Source organism: Cynocephalus volans, chromosome 6 (genome assembly GCF_027409185.1).
Source record: "Cynocephalus volans isolate mCynVol1 chromosome 6, mCynVol1.pri, whole genome shotgun sequence".
NCBI classification, from domain to species: domain Eukaryota; kingdom Metazoa; phylum Chordata; class Mammalia; order Dermoptera; family Cynocephalidae; genus Cynocephalus; species Cynocephalus volans.
In genome coordinates, this window is record NC_084465.1 from 104,245,524 (window position 1) to 104,253,849 (window position 8,326).

Sequence of the window (8,326 nt, forward strand, 5' to 3'; positions counted from 1 at the left end):
AGCAATCCAGCTTTTTCTATGGGTCATGGGAGATCCAGCTGAAGGTTTTAGAGTGAAGAAGAGTTGTGGAGTTGACATCATCAAATTTGGGTTTTGGAAATGTCACTTGATCGAGGAATGAGAGTTGTCAAAAAAAATCAAATCTGGGTTTAGTAAAGAAAGAACTTATTCAAAAAGACTATTGCAAGGGGGAGAAGGGACTATCTCAACAGAAGGGGAACTATTGCAATAAGGAGATCTCTGACCATGGACCATCTCGATGGTTAGGCAGAAGGGTGTTTTGGGTTGGTTGGTTTGTTTTGTTAGAAAGAACAGGCTGTAGGAAAGTAAGATGAACAGAAATGGTACAGTTGGACAGAAGATTGGAGAAACCTAGGTCAGCCAATTCCCAGGTGGGGCTGTTGAGGAGAGGTTGTGGGCTGGCTCAGGCTGAGGATGGACCAAAGTTCAGGGACCTGGGATGAGGACAGAAGCTTAACCAATCTATGGTTAATGAGTATTTTGTTCTGGTTGATCCATAGGGATAAACAGCTCAGTTTATGAGGCAAACAACAGGAATTAGGACGGTCTGTGTCTAGTCCTAGCAATGGTAAACAAGGGGGAGGCATCCATGAGTCTTATCTAAGTAATATGGAGAAGGGTGGTTCTTGGTAAAGGTCAACATTCTCAGGGTCAAGGCTTCAAGTGCACAGGGAGATGAGATCCAGGTAAAGGAATGGCAGCAAAGCTTGTGGCTGAAATTCAGAAGCCAAGCCATGAATTTTCCCCAATCCCATGCTTCCCTCTACACGCCCCCATTGCACAAAAGGGAGAAATTATTTGCCCTTTGTACAAATGTTGAGGCTGCATGAAACATTAGTGACACCCACGACAGCAGCAACGACGACAACAACAAAGACCACAATTCCATTTCTCATTTTCATATCAATTGCCAGAAATTATCTTTATTAGAAAAATGAAATTTTCCTGTATTTACATTTTTTACACCATAAGACCGGGCACTTTTGTTGCCACAGAAGTTATGTACATATCAGTTTGCACACACAGGTCAAACCCCATTCCTTAAAACAGTTGATAACACATTGAACAAAATTAAAAGACATACTACAAGACGACAACCATAGTATATACTTCCTCTATCATAGAAAGGTGTTAAGCAAACGTGTAATTTTGTAGCTATGCTTGGAAATATTTAATACAGTTATTAGCACTTCCTCATGCAGTGGATTAAAACATGACAGGTATAAACTGCTGCGATTGGTAAGTGAACATCAATTCTCAATTGAAAACCATTCAGTAGAGCACACAGCTTGCTTTGAGCTCCACCATACGAGAGATCAAGCCAGTTCTGATGTGGGCTTTAGACAGTGTTTCAGTGTAGCTGTGAATGAAAACCCTCTGCATATGGAGTTCAATCTCATCCATATTGGGTTAAAAATGGACTCAGACATAGACCTTTAATGCTGTTTAATTTAGTAACTCTCTTGTGGGCAATGACAGCTTGAATATCATGCAACAAGTCTTATAACACGAGTGAAAAATGGATTTTACCCTCTTTTTCTGTCTCAGAAGGCCATTATTCGTGACCTTTTTTGATTTGCTTCTTATATTCAAGCCACCAATTAACTCACCTAATTCTTTCTGAATATTCACCTTGAAATATATATACTATACACAAACACATACACACAAACATTCCAGTGTGATATAAACTACAGTGAATTCTACCAATTAATTTGGCAAGTATATGCTTTTAAATTTGTTTTAGCAGGGGAATGAATGAGATTGAGTCATAATTAAAAACTACTGGTAAAGAAATCTTTGAGAACCCTCAGGCTTGGAAGGCATCTGAACCACATCCAGCCATGTAATTACTTATATTAAGCAGTTTACTGCATTTTCTATAAAGATGTTATACTTGACTTTATATCTTGTTTTTTTTAGTAGGCAATTGGCATTTTTTCCCAGTGAAAAATTTGGGGAACATGAATATCACAAGTTCCATTTTTATCTTTCCAAATCTACCAGAGTTTTCAAAGAAGATCACCTGGATTTGCCCTCAAAATAGTAGTCTGAATCTTTTATTTGTAAATTGGAACATTTCCATAATGTTCATGGCCCCAGAGCTGTGTCTATAAACCTAATAAACTTAAGAATTAAAAAAAAAATGAATAGGTTTAAAAAGTTAATGCTATTGATTCACTTGAATTAGCTTGACTGAGAATAGAAGCCATTCAATACATCTGAGACGGCTAAAGTAAAAACCTCAGTTGAACTCAAAAGGCTATGATTGTTTTTCATGGAAAAACCGACAATGTTTTCATATTTCTGGATCTTCCCTATTTGCTCAGTTATCAATAGTCTTTGATTTGAGCCCTTTAAAAGCTTGAAATAGCAAAATGTCAGATCAACGAGAAGCATTTAAAATGCCAAAGACAAACTTGTGTTTGCTGGAGAACAATTAACCGTATTAATTTAAAAGGCAGCTGTGGTATTGGCTATGTGTTATGTTAATATCCTTTAGGAGGTTCATCTTAAATCCTTCCCAAAGGTATGAAAGAGAATTAACCAGAAGAGGTTATGACCCAGGGCTACTGGAAATTAGGAATGTTCTAGAAATGCAAAAAATGCAAACTCATTGTTGCACCGACATAGTACATAAAGGGATTTATAAGTGATAATCTCTATTTTGTCTTGTTTCTGAGGACAGTTGACACCTTATTTGAGGAAGTTAATCTTAGGAATGACTCCATTTTAAACAATTTGGTTCTGGTTCCCCAGAAAGTTGCATGCTTTGAATACAGCCCCAGAGAAGAAATACTGTTGACCAAATTGTTCTTTGGAGTGTTCCACTTTCTGCATAGCTTAACATCCCTGGGAGAATGTTTGTCATGCACTTGTAGACCTGACAACAGGATCCCAAAATAGCTATTAAATAATAATAACCTTTCTGTCTTAAGCTACTTTTCACTGCCAGCTGAAAAAGTGAAAATGGCTGGAGAATTTTTTTCAAGGACTAGGACGAGGGCACTAACATTAGGTTAACTGACCCTCCCAAAGGATTAATTCACAGAAACTCCCAGAAAAACATTCCTTCAAATCCCAGCTCAGCTTGCTCACCCATTTAATGAGCCAAATGCACCTACCTCACAGGAAATATAAATGCCAGGAGAGAAGTGTGGCTTAGAATATGATAGGGAGCAAGGGAGTACAAGAAAGTTATGTTTGTGATACGTGTCAGTGCCTACAGCATGTAGTAATCACTACACTGCTTTGGGGCGCTAGAAAGCCAGATGGAAATATTTCAATTCAGCACTTTTTAATTTTTTTTTTTTTTTTTGGTGGCTGGCTGGTATGGGAATCTAAACCTTTGACCTTGGTGTTACCAGCCACACTCTAACCAAATGAACTAACCATGTCATAACTAACTGGCCAGCCCCAATTCAACACTCTTTAATGGGATAAACTGAACAAGCATTCAGTGGCTCAAGTTATCCTGATGCTAGTGACCAGAAAAGTATCTCTAAGGCAAATTGAAAAAAAAAAAAAAAAAAATAGAACAGACCAAGACGGAAAACGGTCACTCTGACTGCCAAAGCTCTCAGCCATTTGTGCAAAAACTCTATTTCCCTGTCCTACCTCCAAACCTCATTCTGTCTGCCTGGCAAATATAACCAAAGCTATAGATGAGATAGGAGGAACAGTCAACTTGCAAACAACATCACCTCTTTGAAAATGGGTCATGGTGTTAAGGAGAGCTTTAATGGAGGACCACAAGGCAGTGTGTGTGTGTGTGTGTGTGTGTGTGTGTGTGTGTGTGTGTGTGTGTGTGTGTCCACACACATGTGAGAGAATACTCTGTATATATGTATAATGGAACTAGCCCTGATGTCAAGGGATAAAAAGGAGAGAGATCAGGAAAGGGATATTTAAAAGATTAGGCACATGCTAAGTAGAGAAAATAACTCCCCAGGAATAAGAAAATAAATGCTGAGGTCAAGCAGACATAGGAGAGTCACAAATAGTTGTTTGAGTCTCAGAAGAGACTGTGAATAGAAGTGAGATCCTCATGAGTTCTTGATACACCCAAACCAGACAATGATGACACTAACAAACTTCCTCATCACAGAGGCTAACACTAGAGAAAGGCTGAAAACCACAAAATAGTATATCTCTCTTTCTAGCTTCTATTCTGACTTCCCTGGAGGAGATCAGGCACTTTGAGAATACAAAGGTACTTCAAAAAGTTCATGGAAAAATAGAATGAAAAGATAATGTGAATCTTCCCATGAACTTTTTGAAGACCCCTTGTATGTCTAACATTAGGGATTTATCAGGTAATTCTTGTTGCTGAGAACAACCTGAGCCTCAGTTTCCTTATCTGTAGAATGGAGCAATCATACCTATAGCCTAAGGTTTTTTTGAGGATCACATTCTAGGATATGCCTAGAATACAGTCAACACTCAATGTTGTTATATTTTGATATTTCCAATTCAGATACAAGTACTCATGATAAGCAGGGATTCCAGTAGTGCACAGAGTGGGGTGGCAGAGTAAAAAAAAAAAAAACCTCTTTCTCTACCCCACTATCCTTCCTGAAATGCACCTAGATTCCTTTTGTCATCTCCTTGCCCCCTTTTTTCTCTAGAGAACCTGATACTTTCTCTTTTGCCATTTACAATAGTAGGCACTTGGGACTCTACAAAGAATTCTCTCTGTTCCCTTCCCTGATACATTCATACCCTGGACTATCAAAAATGTTCTTCACAAGTCAAAAACAAAAGCAAGCAAAAAAGCTTTCAGAAAATATTTCATCTTTTTACATCCTAGTCTGTTTTCTAATCCTTTGAGGAATTTTTTTCAACCTTTTCTTAAAGCGTGTGTCATAAAGCAGGACTAGGGGGAGGAGTGATTTGGCAAGAGCTGGAGAACTGGTTGGAACCAGTCCTAAGTCTGCCTGTGCAAAAATGTCAAAGGGCGAGTTTGTTTGCCTGTTTAGTGGCTCCTGTGTTTCCTGAGCATCTTCTTCGAAGGTTAAAATAAATCAAGGACATTTTCAGGAGCACCCACTATTTTCTTTAAAGTTTCTTAAAGGACTAGGGGAGTCTTTTTTATTTTTATTTCTTAAAGTTTGATCATGGAATTAGATTCATTTTTATTTCCTGGTGACAATTTTACTGATCATTTCTAATTTTTACTGTTTAGTCTGTGTTTGTGTTTCATGGGTCCCTGGTTATCTTTTGTATTAGGGAACTAAATTTCTAAACCATAGCTACTTACGGAAAGAGCCTATATTTTCTATCTTTTTTTGTGTTGCCCCCAATCCCAAAAGGGCCTTCAAAGGAGTGTGGACACTCAGTCAGTCCTATCAGCTGATAATGTACTTGGCTCTATTATTTCAATGATTACTGCCAGTTTTTGTCTTTGGTTTTAGGTTTTAAACTATATCCCTTTGTTGATTCTTCCCAGAGAAAATGTCCCTGAAAATTTTTCTCTCTTCTCCAGGACGTGGGAGGGAGCTTAAAGGAAAAGCAAATTCAGAGGCATGCTTGGGTCCATATAGGGCAAGAAGCAAAGAAAACCAGATCAGTTCTATGCGGTTCTCTGGCTCTTATCCCAGAAATACTCAAGAGTGTCGTCTTGACAGAAACCTAGAAATAGGTCAGCCTGGTAAAGGGACTTGAGTCAAAAACTGGACCGTGAAGTTTTGGGTTCTAGTCCTGGCTTTGAGCTCTCTAACTCAATGATCTTGTAGAAGACTGCCCCTTTGTGGACTTCGTTTTCTCATCTCCTTTTCCCTTCTCCCAAATCTTGGTGTAGTTCTACAAATTCTGTCTTTCTAAGACCCTTCTGTGCAGGCACCTTTAGCTGATACTATACTGAGAGTAACTCTTGGCGCAAAAAGAGTACAGGCAAGGGATGAGGAATTTAGATAGGAAATCCATGCTTTTTGATGGGTTTACAGAAATCACACACAAGTCCATGCCAGTGTTGTCTTTAGAAGCAAATGTGAGCAGAATATATTCTGCTGCATCCCAGATTTTTGTTTTTTAAAGAAGGGGCCAAGAACACCAATACCCAAATCCCACTTGCTCTGTCATCCTCTGTAGAACTGAGATTAGAGAAATATAGTGCCCTCTCTACAGAAATATCCTGCCATCCAAATAACCAGAATGGGTTTTCCATGTGTTAATACCATCATCACCATTTAATTTTTAACATAAACTTTACAATATGTACAATTTTATTTGGATAATACACTTAACGTGTGAATTGTAGAAATCAAGCATGTATACTATATACATGTGTACACGAGCATTTGTATGCACAGGGTAAGTGTGTCTGATCATTTCTGACCTATATCAGTGGCAAGCTGACCTTATCTGATACAATTAGATATGAACACAGTATGATATAAGGGCATTGAATGGGAAAGCGTAACTGCATATTGGGAAAACTTTTCAAGTATAGATCCCACATAAGCTTCCGCTAAACACTTTCAACCCTGTTTACCAAAAGAAATGGAATATTTGGAAAGGTGATAATAAACAGCACTTTTGGAAAGAAAACCGCCTTTACATAGAACTCTTAACTCATATTAAAGATCGACCAATGAATTTAGCTTCTACCTACTCAAAAAAATTTTTCTGGAAGTCTAATTATGTTTACTATAGCCATGGTTAATACAAACAAGCTCCATTTCAGAAACAACTTATGTCCTCTTTTCACGGATGCATGCGCAAAACAGCTGTGCACAAAGAAACAACACAGGAATGTGCATAATGTTAATGGATATATTCAGTTCCTTTGAAAGATATTTAGGTTTCTCAAATTAGTACTTATCTAGGTCTTAAACCACAAGGGATTTCAGTGCAAGGTATTTATTTATATGACAATAGATTATTAAAGCTGCACTTTTTAGGTTTAAAGGAGATAAAATTTTAATCACCATTTAATTAACACCAACTTTATTTTATTTTATTTTTTTTCTTTTTCATTAGCAATTCTATTTGCAAAGAATTCAGGGCATTTGTCATTTCCTGAGAAGGATGCAGAATATTAAATACACATCAGTGGTAGACATATCAAGTAGAATAAACCATGTGTGACTGTATGACTGCCATGGATCTTTCGAGTAATTAACTGCCTTGGCTGGAGTCCCATTTAAGTGAAACTATTTCATTTGTAAACAAGGTGTAATTTTCTTTGTTCTCCCCAGAAAATAAGTGTGAATTGATTTGACGAATTTCACTGCAATGAGTGAATTTGAATGTTTTCATCAGAAAATTTCGCTAAGTATTAAGACTTCTCGGGCACCTTATGAAACAGGGAAGCGAAAGCCAAGTATAATTAATGAGACACCCACTCAGGCGCTGGCTAAAATTATGCAGAGAGATTTACAGAGGTCAGAACAGTAATGAGGAGATTATAATCCTGCATTTCTCATGGAGGCTTCTCTGGCAGAAGGATAGACCCATGAAGGACTCACCTGCTCAGAGCTCTCAAACTGGAAGTGGCCTAAGAGCCTATAGGTGTAAGAATGATGAAAACTCTGTACCAGCCAGCTGCCAAAAAATAAAAACTATTTTCCAGGAACATAAAGGTTCCCCAGAATAAAGTCTGTGCCCTAGAAGACTCTCTTACACAGAATATTTTAAATTTGCTTCATGTGCACACTATTACCCATAGACAGAAACCTGACCATTTGCATTCAGATGCATCTGTCTGAGGACCAGTGCTTTTTCTTCTCAAGTGAGGAAAGCCATTTAGAGTTAATGAAATACCATTATGAATGGCTGCTCTGACTTAAGCCAGGTGAAACTCAGGCGTTTGGATTCAGAGTCCAGCTCCTTGGCAACAAATCTAAGCTCTTAGAATTGGGATATGTCACAGGAGTCTTCTGTAACGGATCTGTAGTTCAGAGATTCCTATTTAGTTCTTGTCACCTCCCATATTGTAGATGCCGTTTTCCATTGGACATTATATTTCCGATATTCTATTTCCAAAGAACTAAACTGACTTGGATTGCCTTTGAACATTATTATCTCTACATTATTATCTCTCACTTGGAAACTGATCTGATCAGTGGTTGATTTTCTTGTTTGAAATCATCACATTTAAGAGCCAGGGCAATAGTGGGGGGGGGGGGAAACATTTATTATGTAGCATGAAATTTCTTAATATTAATTTTAAAAAGCATTTATTTATTTTAAAAACACTTTGGATATTACACGAAATATATATATATATATATATTATTTGTAGTAAATACAAATAATATTAACGTTGGTTCTTCCAAAAGGCATAGTTTCTTTACCCAGAGAT